Raw genomic sequence first — 20,357 nt, forward strand, 5'->3', positions numbered from 1 at the left:
GTTGGGCTCCCTAAATCGATATCCTAACACGTGCAATTTTAAGAATACATAACAAATGATTCCTGAGAGAAATTATGTACATGTATGGATATAAGGTGTTTAACCCCAACCATCACGTAGGTGCTGGGTTTTCCTATATTTGGAGATTGCCTGGAACATGTTGTGTGTTTTCTTGAATTTCTCCCTGTTTTGACTTCATTTGAGTTAGCAGTAAAAACAGGCAAACAAACTTGCTCAATTTGTTTTGAGTGCTAAATCCCTTCACTTTGAAATAGCTAACAGTCGACAGATGGGCTCATTTCATGGAAAGGGTTAGCCTCTTCAGCCACGAAGAAAACTGATGAGAGATCTACATTTTAAGTCACTTCTAACCTCCACATAACATCCCTGAACACTCAAACTTTCCTTACCCAGTGGAAACTCAAAGCAGTGTTATTTAAGGGGAGAGAAATGAGGGGAAAAATGTCCACGTGCTGTTTTTAATTTTACTTTCTCTCTGTCTCTGAGAATTTTTATTTTTGGTTTTTAAAATCTTGACGAGGCAGGGACATCAAATTTCTTCAACAAGTCTCACAACTGAACTCTAGTCACAGAATACCGGAAAATATAGTCCCAGATAGATAATTTCATCTCTGCCCATCGAAGATTTTTGCTGCGTGCCCACTCCTCTAAGTAATGGGTTCATGTCTCCCCTCTTTTTTCTTTTCATTTTATAGAGATTAAGACACGCTCAGAGCAGAACAGCCTCGCTTTCAGCTGGTGGCGAGGACGAGGAATCTCACTGAAAAGTGGAAAAGATTCAGAGACAGGAAGATTCATCAGAGACGTGCGGACAGACCAGGGGAAGGAGAAGGAGCCGCGCTGGAGAGACGCGCAGAAACGCGCGAGCACCTCCCTCCCCCCTTTCATGATTCAGAGGTTTGCAAACTGGGGCTGGGATGCAAGGGCTCTGGGAAGCTCAAGTTCCCCCGGTGCCCCTTCTGTCTGGAGTCTCACCGGCCGGGGTCTAGTTAACCCCAGTCGCGGCCGCCGCAGACGCTGCCCTGAGCTTTTGGGTCCTTGCTTCGCCCAGCGCCAGTGCAGCTGAAGTGAGCAGCTGGTGGGAAATGCAAATGGCTCCTGGAGAAATAGAAGATACAGAATGATTCTCATTCCCTCCTCGAGTGTGTGGAAGGAGCTGGACATACGTTTCACGCTCCTAATCCTTCTTTTACATTTTTAGTCATACTCCTATTAAACAACTAATTAATGCCCAGAATCACCAGGGAATACATTAGGCATGCAGCGGAGAGGCAGGGTGCTGGGGGTGGGGGGGCCTACAAACCACCGAGCTGATTTAAGACGTGGATTTCAGGTTTTTCCCTCGTCAAAGCAGTAATGGAACAGTGGGGCCGTGGCGATTGTATTTAGATTCTGATTACTTCAAATTAGAAGAGGGTGGAGGGAGCGTCCAAGCAAAGCAAGCAATTCCATGCCCTGCAGATGTAAACAAGATTGTAGCATCAAAGGTACAAGCTCCTCAAGGGCCAGATCGCCTGGGCTGGAAGCCGGGGGTGGGGAGACACTGACCTAATGCATCTGATCTGTGAATTTCAAGGATGTTACACTTTCCCATAAACAACTTCGGTGTGGGTCCTCTGGTAATCTCTGGTAAAACCCACCGTTCTAGAATATTTAAAAAAAAATCCAAAGCCTAAATATCCTTTTTATTTACTCAAAATTTTGAACTAGGTCTAGAGATAATAACCTTCCAGTAAACCAAAGAGTTGGACCATTTCCTTCAGCCTTTCCTACTGACTTTTCGATTATCTGGTTTATTGGGGGGAGGGCGTGGAATTAAACATAGATGCAAAACTAAGCAAAGGAGAAGCAGTGCTGGTTAAGTGAGTTCACAACATTTTTAGTGAGATTTTCAGTTATACTCCTCCCTTTAATATTTTGCAGCAACTGATAAAACTGTTACAAGAATAAATTGGGAAGCTCAGGGAGGACAAAAATTTTGCGGTCAAAGCGGGGCAAAACCAAGGACAAATATAAGGTGATCTCCACTAACTCCCTCTCACCCAAGAGTCCAGATTTGGGAAAGGTACAGTATTATTTCAGAGCCCGCTGTGATGGGCTGTGTGCTACCATTTACTTTGTTCACTCCGGATTATGATCTCAATCCTGGCAAGCAATTTCCCCAGCTCCTTATCTGACAACAAGCGAGTATGTAAATTCCAGTGGCTAGCGATGTTTAACTGCCTCAAACATTATTGATTTGTTGGCTGTTCTAAATTGTCTTCCCAGTCCAGGTCTTGTTTCCGATTGTCTATTCTGGAGGTTTGATCCGTGCCTCCTCCGATGCTACAATACAATAATTGTTTTTTTTTTTTAAAGGCATTTAAAATGAACCAATTGATTTGCATATAAATTAAAATTAGTATTCGTTGCTTATTCCGGTGTTTTATAATTATTTCGAAATTAGTACTTAACCACTTGAGCTAAAAGAATATATAAATGTCTGTATTGACTCACTAATGAATTACCTAATTAAAACGTCTGGAGGATGCCGGGCACTGGAAAGATTGTTAAATCAAGACATATTAGAGAAGGGATGAATATTGGAAAGGTAACCCACCGGTATCTGGAACTCAGAATGTAGCTTCTGGCGATTCTGAACTTTAATTTTGGGGCACAGATCTTTCTCCTGTGTTGTTAATGATTCTGTGCTTATTTGTGAATAAACTGAAGTTACAGGAGTGTTCAGGTGGCCGGGTTATCCCGGGCCCTTTGCTCTGGCAGGGACCTTACAGTTCTAACCTGTGAGCATTAAACTCTGGGAGACTCTGGGCCAGCCCCAGAGGTGCGTGGTCCGGCAGGCAGCCAGGCCAAGCCTCCCCTCTTCTCCTAACCCGGCCCGCTGGCTGGGCGAGCCAGGGCTGGGAGCTTTCTCCACGATCGGAGAACTGGAACCAGAGCTGACATTTAATAGATATGCTAACTGAGCACTTACCTTCGTCCTGAGAATTGGAATAAAAGGTAGCTCTTCTTAAGAGAGGCGGTGCAAAGGCACGCTATAGGAGTTCAGAAAAGGCTGGCGGCGGGAAATCTGTAGCCTGGGGGCTAGCCAGCATCCCCTTTCATTTCAAGCACTTATTGATTTGCTGTTGTCATCTTTGGCGACGCAGAAGGACACTTGAAAGAATTTCTGATGGGGCTCTGATCTGAGAAAGGAGGTGACCTGCCCAGACTCCCACCAAATTCTTAATTACCACATCAACTGCTTTTTTATCTCCCACCCCACCTCCTTTCCCCATGGCAACTGAGTTTGCTTATTCTTAACTTTTTAATTATTCAGAAACTCCCTTACCTCTCTCAGTGGCTTCTCTTCTGCAGGGTTTTCTATTTGAATCTTTCCCCCTTTCTGTGGTAGGGCCTGTATATTGATCGCTCTGACCTTTGGCACATCTGGGCCCTTTCAAATCTCTCAATCTTTTCAGATTTGAGGATGGAAGGCTCCACCCTCTCCACTATGTGCACACACTCAGAGATATGAAGACTTACACAGACTGCCCTCAAACCCCAGGGATCTAACAGATGTTGCCTTTTCGCTTCTTCTCTTGAAATCTGAAATGTCTGCCTGATTTCAACTAGGATACCACTTTTTCGTGCCCTTCCTTTTTCAAAGCAGTTTGAAAACGTGTGCAAGTGTGCACGAAACCTCTCCACCCACCTTCCTTAATGAAGTAAATAAGGAGGAACTAATGGGGTAGACTGGTATACAGATTGCATCAAGGATCAGAATACTGGATTTATGGATTTATTAATCAACTCTGGCTATCATTTACATTGAGAGAGCCATTCTAAGCAAGAGGCCTACTGGAACCTATATTGCATTTCTTACTTAAAGCCAGAGTAAGAAGCAGAATAATTTTATTGTCATTTCATTAGAAAGCAAGTTGTATTTCTGGCTTTTGTTTGTAATCACCTGATCTTAGTATGTGTAGAATTAGACAGAAAAATAATATATCAACATGGTTATTTGTATCAGAGAAGACAAGTTCCTTGGACTGTTTAGTGAAAAGAAGATTTTTCCAAATCTATAACTTCCAGTGTTTTAACTTCATTTATAATCATGGGCATGAATAAGATGCCAACCGCTTTTTGTATTTCATGTATGTCAACCAATTTGAGTTTCTAGCAAAAGCAGTTATATAGAATTTCTTTCAATTTCTGGTAGCAAGCTCAGAAAATGAAGGCATAGAGATATACTGAACTGGGCAAATTTCTGGGGTTCACTATTCTTGTAAGTGTAGGAATATAATATTGTTCTTCTGTGGCCTTTTGGGACTAGCCTCTAGAGTTTGCAATTCCTTACCAGGCCTGACATCATCCTTTGGGTCTATGTTCATTACAGGCAATTTTGATTACTATGCTAATTTTAAAATAGCTTGTTTTGCTAATATAATCTTGGTTGTCAGACAACAAAAATCTTTAGTATAATATTCAAAGTCCCCCATATTTACCTCCTTGAGAATTTCCATTTTAATAGGTGCAAATAATAGTAATTTGTATTACTGTTTGTATTCCTTTTACTTTTTTGGAGAGTGGATTGGATTCTAGAGAGGGCAGCACCATTACTCCCAACCACCACAAGCAGCAAAATCTAAAAGCTAAGCTCTTTCTTGCATGCTAATTGGCACTGGGACTGCTTCTGTCTTACTCAATGTCATCTTACAAAGGTACCTTGTAAATTTTCTTATAATTTCTAGTAAGAGTTTGTAGCAACTGGAACAACTTCTCTCTGGGAAGATATACTCTATAATAGACTTTCATTTTCCAGAGGAATGGACTGAGAGCAATGAGGGAGAAGGGAAAAGTTGGAAGTTGTCAGCTACTTCAGCCGAAACACGCCTGGGTGCAGAGAGGTGACTGCTACAGGGGGGGTATTACCCATCCTAAGTTTCTCTTTAATTGGAGCATTCCTTTTCCCACTGTGAGATTTCCAAGTACTCAGTATGTATGTTGGTTTCTCTTATCTTGGTCTTTACACTTGGTTCTGTAGAAAGTTTCTAGTTTAGTAATGTTTCATAATCATAGCTCTCATGTTTATTATCATAATCTCAATCTTTAGGCTTTGATGTATTTAGATGGAGACTTCCCTATGAGTAATCTGGAGTATACAGGAGGGATGGGGGCAAGTGAAGACTCAGCAGAACTCAAAGTGAGACACATTTAAATGGCTTTGGCTGTGTCACGTGTGGCAAAGCTCTCTGCTCTCCCAGTTTTCTACTCTAAATTTTTTCTGTACCATGGGAAAATGCCTCTGGCCAATGAGGTATGATACAGCCTTGGTTAGAAATAATAACATTTGTTGAGAACAAAGTGAAGTCAGGAATCGTGGTATATATTATACAAAATGATCTGGTAATTTGAATTGGTAATAATGGCAATAACCAATATTTATAGAGTACTTTGTTAATTTCGTCATTATGCGAAACACTTTTGTATTGAGCATTGTATTTACTCCTTCTACCTGCACAGCACAGCAGGTGCTCTCATTTTACAAAGGAAGATGGTGAGGTGTGGATGGTTATGTCACTAGACCAAGGTCACCCAGATGGTCAAAGCACAAGCTGATGATCACTGGAGTCCAAAGTGTGTAGGAAATTACTTCAGGCCATATAGTTAGTGAGTGGCACCATGGGGATTTGAACGTAGGGTCGTTTAACTCCAAAGTGCCAGATGTTAACTAGTACACTGAACTGATGGTGACTAGAACGGAAAGGGCAGAGTACTTTGGGAGAAGGAAATACAGAACTTCCATGCGGAATATTTCAAAAAACAAAAGGAAACTGCGGGAACGGTGGTTCCCTGGGGATGGAGAAAGTCAAAGATGTTTTAAGTGCTGAAGAGGAGGAAAGGAAAGATAATGAATGGGAGGAGAGAGCAGAAAGGACAATCTCTAATATTTGTCCAGGCCAGCTCATTGGACAAGAAGGATAAGTTCAGGGATATTCTGGGCCATAGGAAAATGAATGTTCAGGTAATCAGGTGGCCTGATACAAGATTTTAGGAATCCAGTTTATTAGAACTGTTTCTCAAGAAGTCCAAGGGAGAATATAAAATCTCTGAATCGGATGGAGTCATTTTATCATAGGACCAAAGAGAGGTGGGAGTAAGGACTGAGGAAGGAGGCTGTCGATGTTGCAGGAACATGTGGGTTGGATGGAGGGTGAAAAACCTGTCAGGAATCTAAATCCCAAATCACTGAGTTTAACCAGGCCAATCTCAGAGGAGAAATGCAATGTTTACTCTCATGACCTTCCTCTGTCTAGTTTTCAACCCTATTATTTTAGTAAAGTCATTTGAAATTTTAAGTGAAATAACTTCTGTGCAAAATAAGAACTCTTGGGTGGAGAGGTGTTAGGAGACAAATGCAGTTCAAGGACACAGTCTGTGGTGAGCAGGGCTGGGCGATATACTATGTGTTGGGGCTAGAATGTTACCCAGGATAGAACACCACGTAGAGGTCCATTTTATCACAACAGGACAGTGGCTGGTCTCAAAGTTTTTTTCCCCACAAGTCTGTGCCAGTTATTATAAATGATCCCCAATTAGCTTCATTTTGGCCTTTTCCAGAGGCAAGGACAAATGTAAGTGTGTGTACAGATTCTCAGTTTGAGGCCCAGAGGAGGAGAATGAAAGAGTCAATCCAGTTTCCTGCTTTCTGGCAAAAATGGTCTTACTCCTTTGGGCTATGTGTAGAATTAGGTGACATGGAGGAGTAGGGTCATATTTTTATAAAAGGGTAGGTGAATTTATTTCAAGGGGGATCAAGACCTGTGCTGTCACAGGAATCCAAGATTGCCTCCTCCAGAATGTACGGTAATTTTGTTTTTTTGAGACAGAGTCTCACTATGTTGCCCTGAGTAGCGTGTTCTGGAGTCACAGCTCACAGCAACCTCAAACTCTTGGGCTTAAGCCATTCTCTTTCCTCATCCTGCCACAACACCTGGCTTTTGTTGTTGTTGTCGTTGTCATTGTTGTTTTAGCAGGCAGGGTTCAAACCCACCAGCCTGGTGCATGTGGCCTGCACCCTAACCCCTGAGCCATTATGGTAATTTTGAAAGTAAGATTCGAGGGTACACAGATGCTTATTTCCTATTTCCACCTTGGATCTCATAGTTAGCATTTTTCTAAATGGGAAAGAGGAATTAGAGTCCATAGTAACTAAGATCTGGAAAAGATCTAGAATGTGTGCCCCCCCCCCCTTAGCCTCTGTTTAAATTACTTCCAGAAAGATAGCCAGCTACCCTTTTCCCACAAAGAGACTCCTGAGGTCCCTCGGTAGTGTGTTCTCATGCCTCAGAATTTCACTTCTATACCGCCCGTCTATTGACTGAACTCCAGTTGCTGAAGAAAACGATGGCACATCAAGTAGCTCTAATTAATGCAGGGTGTATTTTCTGGAGTCCTCCAAATCTTTTGTGTCTTTTACCCTAAAAGAAAAAAACTCATATGAAAATATTATTGGCCTCATTTAACATACGGAAAACCGTTTCCCAGAGACTTTTAGAGAGTTACAGCTCGTTATGCAGTATGGTGCTGGAAGAACGAAATTCAAACCAAAGTCAGAAAATTCTAAGTTCAGGGCTTTCTTAGAGGACACATACTTCTTGAAGATTGGTTATTATCCTTCTGTCTGAGTAAAGTATGTGTTTGATTGTAACTCTATCTGTCCTTCTGTGTGTCCGCCTGTGAGTAGTTTATCTTTTAATCCATCAATTTATCTCCTTGCTAGTTTTCTAATACACCACAAGTTAACTCGTGTTGATAAAATTTCACCCTTCTCGAGGGCTCCTTGAGGAGATTGAGATGATTGTCATATTTTTCAAATCTCACATGGAACTAACAGTGCGGCTAGGGTTTGAGTGTCATGATTTTGTTCTCATCTGGAAATTATACACGTACCACCCCTTCCGTTGTGAGAGGACCACACCCACTTATTAGGTAGGACTTTTGATATTTGTTCTGTCTCCCTCGGGAAGATGTTGATCATCTTGTTTACATCACTCTCTGCTTCTAACCTTGTCTTTTTATTTAGATATGTGTTTTTTCACAGGTGAATTGAGACTGTTTCCTAAGCCTGACTTCAAGAAACTGATTCATTGAAAAATACTTAAATTTCCTGAGAGGAAAATGTTGGAGTAATCCTGGAACAAGTGTAATTTTCTAGGCAGTGTCCTTGCTTGAGTATAAATGTTCTTTCTTCTTTCAAATTCATATATACCAGAAATTTTTGAAAAGTTCCTTTTCCTGGCTCAGTGCCCATAGCTCAGTGGTTAGGGTGCTGGCCACATACAACGGGGCTGGTGGGTTTGAACCCTGCCTGGGCCTGCTAAACAACAATGACAACTACAACAACAACAAAAAATCCAGGCGTTGTGGCGGGTGCCTGTAGTCCCAGCTACTTGGGAGGCTGGGGCAAGAGAATTGCTTAAGCCCAACAGTTTGAGGTTGCTGTGAGCTGTGACACTACGGCACTCTAGTGAGGGTGACACAGTGAAACTCTGTCTCAAAAAAAAAAAAAAAAAAGAAAGAAAGAAAAGCTATTTTTCCTGAATGCAACTTGTGAAGCAAAAGCAATAGGATTTTTTAAAAACACCATGTTGTCCACAATAAATATAGAGGGTGCAAAAAAAAATGTATACACATTTTAAGAAAGGAATAAACTATATTAAAATTGTAATATGTACCAATTACATCTATTTTCTTGTATAATGTATCTGGTATCTCTTGAAATTGCAGAAGTCAACTGTGACTTGAACATTACAATTTTAATAAAGTTTGTTTCCTTTCTTAAAATGTGTACATATTTTTGGCACCCTCTGTATATACAATTTTAATTTATCAATTAAAAACGCCAATAGGATTCTTATTCATTTTTCTTTTTGATATTTCTTCACTTTATCCTCTCATGAAGTATGTCTTCTTTTCTCTTAGAGATGTATCCACTGAGAGCATTTTCAGTCCTGTCCCCACAGGAGAGTAGCTGTGAATGGTTGAAACTGAATTCTCTATTCCTTTTGCCACAATTGACAACTCATCTCTCTTTTCCCAAAGAATTTATGTCCTTATACTGGTTTCCAATTTACAAAAATCAAGTAGGGTCTTCAAATATCAATATAAATAAAAACAATGCTTTCCACCTGGGAAATTCATACATTGTTTTCTTTTAGGGCACACATCCCAGATTTCCCTTTCTCATACCCCCACTGTTCTAAATCCACAAGAATGTGTTATGGAAGAGACAGAGAAAAAAACCAAGAAAGGTAAAGGAATGGCTGACCTACAAGGAGAAAAAAGCAGGGGCCAGGTCTAGGATTATGACGATCATTCAGTTAACCTGACAGCTTTATTTTGTGCTTCTTAGGCTGAGTTCTGGATGTTGAAAATAATATTTTCAGATCTGTAATGGGTTTATGCTGAGTCAAAAGAGGACAACTACTGGAATCTTTAATTATATGCAAATAATTATAGAAAAAGAAAGAAACACAGAGGTGGTTAAACTGACATGGCAGGCTTCAGGATTGGGGGAAGAAGAGAGAATAATACAGAGTGGAATTACTTGCAGATTGACTTTATTTTACTTTTTATTTTTTATTTTTTGAGACAAGATTTCACTGTGTTGCCTGGGCTAGAGTGTAATGGTGTCATTATAGCTCATTATAACCTCAAGCTCTGGGGCTCAAGCCATTCTCTTGCCTCAGCCTCCTGAGTAGCTGGGACCATAGGCATGTGCCATTACACTCAGCTAATTAAAAAACAAAAACAAAAAACAAAACAAAACAAAAAAGTTTTTAGAGTAGGGACTATGTTTGCTCAGGCTGGTCTTGAATTCCTGGTCTCAAATGATCCTCTGGCCTCAGCCTCCCAAAGTGCTAGGATTATAGATTGAATTTAAATACTATTATATTTATTTTATTTTATTTTTTGATTTCAACATTTATTCATTTATTATGAGCCACCTCTGGGTTGGACAGTTGGGTTTTCACACTGGTAGAGTTCTCCTTTTCAAATGTTTCAGAAGAAGTTCGTAGAACACCACACTGGAGCCACAAAGTTAGACGTCTGAATAGTCACCTTTAGGACTATTTAGGTCAGGAGGTGTAGACATAACCCCAAACAAATTTGTCTGGTCAACACCCACCTTCACCTTGTTAGCTTGGTCATCCAGTGTCATTGGGGGCTCACTCCCATTCTCTAGTGCTATGTTGGCTTCTCTGTCTTTTAAATAGGGTATGTCACAGAAGTGCCAAGATTGCTGCTCATGTGGTCGCTGGGGAATGAGAAGTCTTCCAGGACAGAGGAGCTTGGTTCTGAAGGCGGGGAAGGAAGCCTAGCAGCCCTCAAGGTCCCCTCTATTACCGTGCACAGAAGTCCTTGCTGCCCCATGGAACAGCGACGGTCATTGGCGGATGTCTGTCTGGCTGGGTGTGGCCTATAGATAAGTGAAAGAATGAAGTTGAAGAGTAGGGAGAAAAAATATATATATATATTTTTTTTTTTTTCGTGGTTTTTGGCTGGGGCTGGGTTTGAACCTGCCACCTCTGGCATATGGGGCCTGCGCCCTCCCCTGAGCCACAGGCACCCCCCCCCATTTCTTTTATTTATTTTTTAAACATATATGTATTTTTGAGTTTGTTATTCTTACCAGAATTTTTTTCTTTATGCTTGAGTTCATATATGTAAAAAAAATACAAAACAGCTCTGATGAAACATGTAAGAAAGCCAAATGAGATCTTTCTATCCTACTTAGAAGTAAAATGGCTAAACTTTATGATAGTGTTTTATGTTTAGCCCTTGTTCATTAAAAATGACAGTTTAAAATAGTTACATACTCATAAATATATTCTTTCTGTCTATACCCATATATTTAAACACCTATGAATTGGACAATTCATAGATGTTTAAATGTTCACAATAGGAGATTCATGTAAAGCATTATGACTTTATTTTTTTTTTTTTTTTTTTTTTGACAGAGCCTCAAGCTCTCCCCCTGGGTAGCGTGCCGTGGCATTACAGCTCACAGCAACCTCCAACTCCTGGGCTCAAGCGAGTCTCCTGCCTCCGCCTCCCAAGTAGCTGGGACCACAGGCGCCCGCCACAACGCCCGGCCATTTTTTGGTTGCAGCCGTCATTGTTGTTTGGCGGGTCCGGGCTGGGGATTCGAACCCGCCACCTTAGGTGTACGTGGCTGGCGCCTTAGCCAGTTGAGCTATAGGCGCCGAGCCAGCATTATGACTTTAAATAGGCCACCCTGTATGTTTGTATAAATGTTCATGCACATATAGATACATTATATATCAACATTTCCTGAAAGTCCTATCTGCTCATAATTTTGGCAACAAAAACAAATAAAGAATAGGATAAATAATAATCAAAATGGGAACACTCTCTGACTCATACAGATTGTTTAAACACTGCAATTTATTTTGCAAAAATGTTGTCTCATTCTCTGGTGAGTTTGTGTAGTCCTTGTTGAAGATCTAGTACAAAATTTAACTGCACACTTTATTCAGTATAGCGTCATACATAAAATGTGAAAATAATACTTCGTTTTTACAAAGTATTCTCTGCAGTATTGATGAATCCTGAAAGAACCAAGCAAGCCAGTTCAGACTCTACCTACCTCTCCTATCCCTAATCTCTTCATTCATAGAGGTGATTTCCCTGTAATAGTAATAGTTAGTTAGAATACATTTAATAAAGGATTGATTCTTAATTTAAATAAGAGTAAAGTCCCCATGGCAAGATTCTTAGTAAGGGTTATGAGGGAGCTTTTTATTTTTTCTCCCCAAGAACATCTTGGCATAGTTACACATAATTAAAAAAGTTTATGGCTTTATCTGAAGCTGACTCTTCTTTGGAATAATGTTAGTGAGAGTTAATGAAAACCTCCTTGTCTCAGGCCAATTAAAAAAATAAGTTACATTGCCATGCTAGTATAAAATAATATTTTTAGATGAGGTATCGTGTACCAGTTTTACCACCTGGATCGTGTTGGTCCTAGGAAGGTAAAAATCCCTTTTCATGCACCCTTACACTCTTTATCAAAATTATTAATTATTCCATGTTGAAAATACAACCAATTTAGAATTTATGGAAAATTTCATTTCTTCTTAGAAATCTAATGCTTCAAATGAACATTAACTGTACAAGACTGTATTCAGTATCCTTTGTTACTTGCTCTTATAAGTTATTTATATTAAAATATAAATATATTATAATATAATATAATTTAATATAATATATTAAAAGAGACTGGAAATTTAACCTGTTCTACTCTGTCATAATGAAGAGAACGCTCCTGAATGATATGGCTGCAGCTTGTTGAGTAGTTTGTCTTATAAAAAACAAAAGCCAAAGCAAATACAAAGCAGAGGAACATAACAGAACGTTAGCGAAAGTCTAAGTTAAAGAACATTTTCAAAGAAAGGCAATTTTATTTTCTCTCCAGTACTGTATACACATAGTAACCTCCTACCGTGTTTCTCTCCAAACAAGACACTGTCTTACATTTATTTTTTCTCAAGAAGACACATTAGGGCTTATTTTCAGGAGATGTCTTATTTTTATTAAGTATGATACAACAATCTACAATTATTCAAATACAGTTAAGTCATCTTCTTCTGGAACCTGACAGGGGGAGCCCACCTTGTTGGTGGGGCTGGCGCTAGTGATGCGTGAACTCCTTTCCCCTGGCCATTCGCATGTGCGCAATAGGATGCCTGCGACTGCAGTTACCAGACACGCACCCCTGCAAGTGTGAACAGTTCAGAGAAAGGAGCTGTGGCGGATAAAAGGTATTCCAGTCTTCCTTGCCACTCCCCACCGAAATGCAGGGCGTCCATCACTAGGTCTTATTATCAGGGTAGGGCTTATATTTAACAAATGCATAGAATCCTGCTAGGGCTTATTTTTGGGGTAGGTCTTATTTTGGGGGAAACACAGTAAGTGCTACCTATTTGAATTATTCATGTTGCTCCAGCTTAATTTTTGCAATAGGGAATAAATAAATAAGCATAGCTAAACAGATGGAGACAAATAAATGAATCTAATTGACAACTCTGAGAGCTCACTCGAATCAGTCACAATTTTGAATCAATTGTCTGTTTTTAATTTTCAAAAAAAAGTAGTGTTAATGCAATGTCAAAATAAAAGTCATCAAAACAAACCACATGCTTTTGTACACGGTTTAGTCAAAGTTTCAGTGGCCTTAATCAAGTTTTTTAATTGGCCGATAATCTTTTTTTAAGTACATTTGCTTGACAAAAAAAATTTGAGGCTTGTCAAGTGCAGCAGTGGGAATGGAGAAGGAACAAAGCAATCTGGCACTGGTCATGATCAATTAGTTGTAAACAGCATTGCATTGACACCAGCTTGCTTTATTTTAAGCGAGCAAAGATCTTTATGCCATTGGACACAAAGCAAAGAAATCCATTTCTTCATTAGTTCTACAAACTCATGCATGTATCAAAATAAACCACTACCTATCAAGGCACAGGAAAAAGGAATATAAAGATGTAGGGATATTTGCTCCCCTTACTTCAATAGCAGAAGTAGGATTGTTTTCATAATATTCCTGATAATACTTGCATTGTCTTTTGTTTTTATGGGTTTTGTTTGTTTGTTTGTTTGTTTTTTTGAGTCAGAGTCTCACTTTGTCACCCCTAGGTTGAGTGCTGTGGCATCATAGCTCATAGCAACCTCAAACTCTTGGGCTCAAGAGATCCTTTTGCCTCAGCCTCCTGAGTATCTGGGACTACAAGTGCCCACCACTATGCCTGGCTATTGTTAAATGGTGTTTCACTCTTGTTGAGGCTGGTCTTGAACTCCTGAGCTCAAGTGATCCACCCACCTTGGCCTCCCAGAGTGCTAGGATTACAGGCGTGAGTCATCACACCTACTTAAGCAATAGGATGCTGGGGAACATGGGGACCTGATGTGTGGGACTTCAAGAACTCTCCAATCAGTTTCATCTTCTCAGTTCATTCCATTTGCTCAATTATGGCTCAGACTGGGTCAAGATCATGTCTGCTGGCTACTCCTCCATGTAAAACACGGACAGATAGCTCAATTTCTGCTCTAGAAACACCATGGGTGGGTGTGCATCTATAGTCGCACAGGTGGTACCTGAACACCTTCTCCATGGACTGGGCAGCATGGGTTTGTCCCACTGGGCAGCAGCAGTACCAGTTGTTGATCACTGGCAGCTCTGTGGGACTTTCTTCAGCTAATAACCTTGAGAAATAAGTAAGGAATGCTATTATGTCCATTATAAATATGAAAACAGAACTAGCTAAATTTCTCAATGATTATTTAGTCTACTTACATATGTATAAATAAGCTTCACATACACCTGTATATGTGCAGTACATGTAAGTAAGTTTTAGGCCATGGGCTCAAACAATATTATTCCTCCTGGTTTTCTTAGCCCAGGCCCTTGATATCACTAATTTCTATCTGTTGAATGGAAAAACTGTCCTTGTGATAACAGTAATCAGAACTCAAAATGGCCTATCTGGCAATTGTGATAATAACAATTGCACTGACCTGTGGGCCGTTCCCTCCCTCCTGCCTTTCTTCCCTTCCTACTTCTCTGAAGTCAAATTGCCCATCCTGGATCTCTTATATAGGTCCACAAATACATCTCGTCTTTTGGCTAATTGGACAAACAGGCTCTTTCCCATACAATACATAAGAGGGATTCTTTTATGTTTTTTTCTTTAAAATTATTTCATAAATGTTTTATTTATTCAGACTAATGCTTTTCTCATTCCCAAGACTCAAACAGTAAGGTTTTACTTCATATCCTACATACTTTGGCTGATAATCACAGCACATCTGTGATGTGTATGTTATGCTAACCAATTCATTATGTAGGTACTATTATGTCCCCATCTTGCAGATGAGAAAATGAAGGTTAAAAGAGGCAGAGTAACTTTCCCACAGTATCACAGAAACACAATCTGAGAAGCAGACTCAAGAGCCCAAATATTACTATTAAACGTGCTTCTTGGGAACTTCATAATTATAGTTAGGAGCCACAGGGGCTTTTTCTTGGATTACAACTATGAGGAAGGCTTGGGCATGAAAAAAAATCACCAAATATTAATGAAACACAGATTTATTTCAGAAACCATTCCTTATATATCTTGATGGCAATAGAAGTGGTCACAACATGTAAATTTGGGGGAAGGTGATTGTGACAATGGAATAGGTTTCTTCATCATTATCTTATTTAGATCACCTGCAGGAGCAAGTTTGCATGAGATTCTAGTTTTCTTTCTGACTTTGGGAAGAAAACCGCGGAGTTCATCGCCTCTTGCATTCCGTCCTTAGCTGTATTTCTAAAATTCCTGAATGGGCAGTGCCTGTGGCTCAGTGGGTAGGGTGCTGGCCCCATATACCAAGGATGATGTGTTCGAGCCTGACCCCAACCAGCTAAAAACAACTACAATAAAGGATAGCTGGGCTTTGTGGTGGGCGCCAGTGGTCCCAGCTACTTGGAAGGCTGAGGCAAGAGATACGCTTGAGTCCTGGAGTTGGAGGTGGGTGACAAACTGAGACCCTGTCTCAAAATAAGTAAATAAATGAATAAAATAAATAAAATGCCTGAATAAATATTCCCATCTGAGTGGGGGAGAGGGGGCCTACTTTCATGTCAAAAGACTTCAGAATCAGCTTCTTCACTCCCAACCCCTAATCTCCTCTCATCTTGTTCATATCCAAATATACTTGGACGTACGTTCTACAGTTAGAGACAAAAGAATTGGCAGCCTGCTTCATGTAACATCTTGGTATGAATAATTTTAGTTTAATCAGTAAACAACCATAAATGACAAATTATTTGCCTGGAAGGGTTGCCATCTAGAGGGAAAAGAAAAGTACAGGAAAGTAGGTGAGAAGTGGCCTTCCAACACTTTATAACTTTGTTTCAAGTTAGATGTGTTTACTTTCACCTGGGTAGGGCAAACGGAAGGAAACAACAGATGCCAGGCAGCTGCTGCTAAATGCGGTCCGTACCTTCTCCAATTGAGTCCTCACCGTTTCTCCATGGAATATACATCCTTAGAGACATTTTACCTGAGCACACAGGTCCTGGAAACTTAAATGACTTCTTCAAGATCGCACAGAGTTGGTACTGATCTCAGATTGACCTGAGTCTAAAACCCATACCACTGTGTTTTCGTTTTTTAATCCACGGTGTCTCCCAAGCACAGAACAAGATCAAGTGAGTATCAGGCAGCTGTGACTCAGCACCAGGTAGCTCTACTTCAGATTACATAGGCCAGGTTTTCTTCTTCTTCCCATCTTCCTCGTTTTTCTTCTTTTTAATAGAATATACTTTGTAAAAAAAAAACAAAACAAAGTTTAATTTTGTTGAGGTTTGTTGATGTTAGCATCCCTGAACAACAATTCTGGGTATTAATGTTTTAGTAAATACAATGATGTGCTGAGGACTCCTAGTTTTCCTGGAAAAAGAAGGCCTTCCGCAGTATTTGTTGAATGAAAGACTAGCTGTGATAACATTACTTCTGTCTGTTGTCTAACTGTGTACATGCTGGGCTTTAAAATATGCTTGGAATTTTCTGTAGAATCATAAGATGCTGAAGTTGATAGGATACTCAAAGAACATGGGAACAATCCCTCATTTACTGATAAGAGAACTGAAGCCCTGAGAGGATAAATGAATCATCCAAGATCACATGCCTCGCTGGCAACATGGTCGAGACGGGAACCCAGTGTTCTTTTCCGGCCTTCTTTTCAGGGTATCACCATACAACCTCTCGTGCTAGCATTTTTCTTGGTGAGATAAGAGGAGTAGAATTCTAAAGCACCATACTAGTCTATTATAATTTCCTATTTTTCTCACTTATTTTTCTGGTGATGTGTAGTGGATTGAAAGGTGGTCCCCGAAAGATGTCTACTTTCTAATCCCTGGAACTTGTAAATATTAACGTATGTGAAAAAGGGATCTTTATAGATGTAATTAAACTCAGATTTTGAAATGAGGAGATTATTCTAGATTGTCTGGGAGGGCCCTAATGCCAATGATAATCGTCTTTCTAACAGAAAGGCACAGGGAGATTTGAAACCAACAAAAGAGGAGAAGGCAATATGAAGATGGCCAAGCTTGGACCCATGTGGCCACAAAACCAAGAAAACCAAGGAATGCCCACAGCCAGCAGAAGCTGAAAGAGGCAAACCCGGATTTTCACCTAGAGCATCTGGAGGGCGGGCAGCCCTGCTGACCCCTTTGTTTCTTTCCTTTTTTTAACACCTTCATTTCTGACATCTGTTCTTGAAAACTGTGAAAGTAAATATTTCTGTTGTCTTAAGCCACCTGATTTGTAATAATTTGTTCCAACAGCCATAGGACACGAGTGCATGGCAGAATAGAGAGAGGCTAGACCCGACGTTCTTTCAATCCTATCTGACTTGCTCCCTTTCTCTAAGGGAGAGTGGATATCTGCTTGTGGGCGTGGGCAGCTGAAGAGCTTCAGGGATAGAAGAGTGGATGGGATTTTCTTTTCTCTTATTTAGTTACCTTTCTGTGCCTCAGTTTCCTCATCTGTAAAATGGAGATAATAATAGTATTTACCTCCTAGGCTTATTGTGAGTATTAAATGAGTGAATCCAGGGCAAGCTTTTATAGCAATGCTTGGCTCATGGTGGCAACTCATTAAATGTCCACTCCTGTTATTTATGAAGGAAAAATCCCTCTTCTGATCCCTAGTTCCTGTGAGGAGGTGTCATCACAATGGACATCCACTCAGCCTTTTTGACTTGTTCCTTCTCCTGTTCCTGGGGACATGCTTGGTCACTGAGACCCATTACTCTAATTCCTCTGGTTGTGAGAGCCCATTCTAAGTTCTGAGTGTGGAGAGATTTGGTGTCTCTGTCTGTCTCTCCGTCACTTTCTCTTTTCCTCACTCTCCCCTCAGAGCAGAGGAGTCAATGCCCTGAGTAAGGGTGTCTGTTTCGTGGTCTCAAACTTTCCCTCAGATGGGCTTTTCTGACTCTACTAGGCTAAGAATTGGGAGTGAAGAAGCCCATTTTGGCTCTTATAATGAGCTAAGTCCTCCAACTTAGTCTAGATCAGTCATAAAGTTGATATTTTTGTTTATTTGCTGACTCTTTTAAGTATTGACTTAGTGCTCGTGTTAGGGTCCCTCAGAAATAGCAACATAATTACTACTGTCAGGAAGAAATTCAGCCAGAGTGGATAGAATCTTGTTTGAGGAAAAAAAAAATCTGTGTTTAAATAGGTACAGCAAATGCTTCCCTGTGTCTGAATCAGGCAGAATGCCGGGGTAATGACCCATGTTCCCTTCGATTTCCAATGCACCAGTTAGACCAGCGGTTCTCAACCTGGGTTGCGACCCACAGGAACCGTATGAAAGGGCCGCGGCATTAGGAAGGTTGAGAACCACTGAGTTAAATTAACTTGTTCTCACGTCTCACTTTTTAAGTCCATCAGCAATGAAAGAACATCTGCAGACACTTCTCCGGGCCTGAGTACTCCGCTGAAAGAAGCCTTTAAGTATACACCAACAGTTCCACGCTGCGAAATGAGTAAAGTTGTGCACCGGAGGGATCATAAACAGAAGATTTTTATTCCTGAGCAAGCAAAATGAAAATTCAGCAAACAAATCGAAGAATCAAGATAAAGACCTGAAAGATGAGATGGGAGCACGAACTATATAACAATGAACATGAAACGAAATCCTCCCAACACCCAGGCAATTACACTAGGCCTATGGTGAGTCAGGGTGAGCAAAATACTCCTGGGGGAAGAGGAAAGTGTTCCTGCTTGTAGAAATACCAACATCTTGCATCTATGTGTTACTTTGTACTGTGCAAATTGCCTTAACATCTGTTTCATTATATGGTTTTTATACTAAACCTGTGGTGTTTGTCAGGGATCTCGATCCTTTTATTATAAATGTGAGAAAAAAAGGATGCTCTCTTTGAGGGGTAATAGACACCTCTGCCAGCTGGTCAGATGACTGGTAACCAAATGAATAATAGATAAACTTTCCCCTCTTTTTCCCCCTACATAGAGACAGAGTCTTACTAAGTTGCCCAGGCTGGCCTTGAACTCCTGGGTTCAGGTGATCCTCCCACCACTTGAGTAGCTGGAACATGCTACCAGTTCAAAGTTCTTTATCTTTTATCACACGACTGTTTCTACCCCTTTTGGTAGTGGTGGAAAAAATACTTAAGCCTCTTTCTCTTTTTTAGTGTCTTGGGTTCTATAAATCCCATCTCCAAACTATAACACAAAAAACAAAAAAGATTCTCTATTATTTTGGAAACATGCATTCTTGTACCTCTGACTGACTTTGGAGGATTTTTCTTCATGGGATTATTAATGGGAGATTTGGATTTGCTAATTGTAACAGTAATTCAGAATAAGAGGGTTGTTTCTCCAAGGTGTGATAAAGGACAGTTTCAGTGATAAGGGTGGAAAGATTTTCTCTAGAGCCTGCTGGCCTGAATAATTTTGGACTTCCGGCCTCTAGAACACTGAGAAAATAAATCGTTGTTCATTTAAACCATCAAGTTTATGGTATTTGTTATAATTGCCCTAGGAAATTAATACAAAAGATACTACCTCTTTTTGATAAACAAATAGGGGATTCATCTAAGTCATAAAATGATAATTTTAACACAGATCCGATCTTTTTTTTTTTTTTTTTTGGACACTACATTTATGCCAGGCTTGGAAGAAGCCATTTAAACCACTAGTGTGCCATCTAGAAGAAAGTCATTTTCTCCCAGAGTAAATTTATCTTGCTGGGATTCTTCAGAGCACCAGTCTTATTAGCATATCAGAAATCCAAATGTACTCATATATAGGTTTCCCTTGGAAGATTTATTAACTGGCTAATGTTCATCAATAAAAATCACATTAACCACTTTTGCTTACAATGATACCGCCTTTCCTGGGCAAATGGATGAATATATTTTATTTTCTTCAGAAGGAACTCAGCCTCTATAGTAACAAAACCCAGCAGTTAGGTTTGGCAATAAATGAGAGTGATTACACACACCATTTATCAATTTTGCTGAATGGCAAACACTGTATTAAAAGTCAGTTATTAGAATAAACAGTACAGTTGGGTATTGACCTACTTATATAAGTATGTTGAATTGATTTACCTCTTGTATGAGTGGGACTTAGGAGACAGCACGTTGTGGTTGTATGTGTGTGAGAGTGTGATTTACAAATATGTGCTTTATTTTCACAAAAATTTTATTAAATTATCCCCCCAATGACTGACTAGTTTATGAACATGCTA

This window comes from Otolemur garnettii, unplaced genomic scaffold (assembly GCF_000181295.1).
Source record: "Otolemur garnettii isolate 467f Iridium unplaced genomic scaffold, OtoGar3 scaffold00129, whole genome shotgun sequence".
NCBI classification, from domain to species: Eukaryota; Metazoa; Chordata; class Mammalia; order Primates; family Galagidae; genus Otolemur; species Otolemur garnettii.